Raw genomic sequence first — 1703 nt, 5'->3', positions numbered from 1 at the left:
GAAACTTACAGAGAGAAGATCAAGTCCCAAAGGTTCGAGTGTTGGAACCACAGTTGCGAGATCCTGCAGCAAACTCCTTGAGTTAGAACCAAAATCCCAGAGTCATAATCAGTATGATGTTGTATAATCACCATACACTTGCACAATAACAGTACACAACTAACTCAATAGCAAGGAGAAACAACAAGGTCTGACCCCTAACGGCAACTTCAGCTTTTAACCCTTTTTCATAAGAATAATGAAAGAACATTTATGACTTACCACGGACGGCCACTTGGGGAAAGCTGATTTGTAGTCAGGTAACGAAGAAACACCTGGCCAGGTTTCTTCATTAGGAGTGCCCATAATTCTGCATGAAAGTAAAAGATTTGGCAACCAAGATTAGCTGTTTCTTCAGATGCATGGAAGAGCTTAAAGCAAGACCACATAAGATTTATAAGAGAAAGACCTGAAAATCTTGAAGAGTTCATCAATCTCAGAATCACCAGGAAATAGGGGTTTCTGATTCACCATTTCGGCGAAAATGCAACCAACCGACCACACATCAACAGGGGTAGAATACTGCCTTGCACCCAGAAGAATTTCTGGTGCTCTGTACCATAATGTCACCACCTATAAACAACATTCTGTTCAGATAAAAAAACAAACGCAAAAGGCAGGAGCAAGAATGTAACATGAGAACAGCTCATTAATATGATCATATGAATACCAGCTCCAATTAAACTAAGCTTGGAGCTATGCTTGCCTACAATTTGAAATTTTTCATAAAACAGAAACTTCATGTTTCCTTCTCTTTTGCCCATAGTAACAAACACCGTATGTTCTGGGAATGTAGCAAATTGTTCTGTACCTTTCCTGGATTATCTTGCCTTTTGTCACGTGATCCGTCATACAGGAGAGTAAAGCTAAATTGGCAAGGTAGCACTACGACAAGAGACTAGCAAAATCATCTACCGTTGATTATTTTTTGAAACGGAATCTACCGTGGAAACACTTGATGAAGGCTAAAGAGGAAGGCGATAAGCGAACAGTCTTAAGATGTAGTAACAAAAAACAGTGAACACTAATGGGAGACATCAACCTCTCTTTTGTTTGCGAATGGGAGATATCAACCTCAGTTTGCAACAAGACCTAGTGTTGCCTCATTGTGTGTCTGAAAAACAAGATTGTCTATGAGAAAGCTCTCTTCAAGAAGAACATGGCCAAGCTCAGCGTGGTAGATGTTCAAAGCTTCAAGAAAATGTTGCACGAGCTCAAAGAACTGTTTCACAAGAAGCATGAAGAAGCAAAAGGTTCAAGAGAGCGGATGAAATACTTCGCTGAAAAATGTGTTCAGACACACAATGAGGCAGAGAAGCGCAAGGCTCTTGGGCGTCCTGGTATCGACCCCAAAATGGTTGCCAAACAAAAGAAGAAGCCTGCTGAAGCCCAAGTTGAAGCATCAAGGTAGGAAGCACCTCGCATTGTCTTCCCTGCCAGCATGACAGGCTCGAAGCCTAAGGTCCCCTTAGTAGTTCAGAACTGAAGAAGACAAGGGCAGCTGAAGCCGAAGCCAAGAAGCGCAAGCACATTAATACTTCTAATGATGCTCCATCAAAGAAGAAATTAAAGAAGCCTTCAAAGAAAGATCGTGCTGCGGCCTCTGAGCCCCTTGTTGTCGAGCCCATCTCTGTTGCTCGTCCTGCCTCCACCAACCGAGAGCG

The 1703-nt window shown here is 42.4% G+C and overlaps 1 long non-coding RNA gene across 1 annotated transcript; it reads right to left on the bottom strand.

The window, feature by feature from the left end:
- Nucleotides 1–1085, bottom strand: LOC123177757 (uncharacterized). Its single transcript, XR_006489110.1, has 3 exons — nucleotides 449–1085; nucleotides 262–349; nucleotides 1–63 (listed from the first exon to the last, which is right to left on the bottom strand). It is a non-coding gene; the product is annotated as an uncharacterized lncRNA (long non-coding RNA).
- Between the last annotated feature and the right edge of the window lie 618 nt (nucleotides 1086–1703).

This window comes from Triticum aestivum, unplaced genomic scaffold (genome assembly GCF_018294505.1).
Source record: "Triticum aestivum cultivar Chinese Spring unplaced genomic scaffold, IWGSC CS RefSeq v2.1 scaffold248764, whole genome shotgun sequence".
Lineage (NCBI taxonomy): Eukaryota > Viridiplantae > Streptophyta > Magnoliopsida > Poales > Poaceae > Triticum > Triticum aestivum.
Note: the sequence above shows the minus strand (reverse complement) of the source record. Positions and strands in the feature narration are given on the sequence as shown.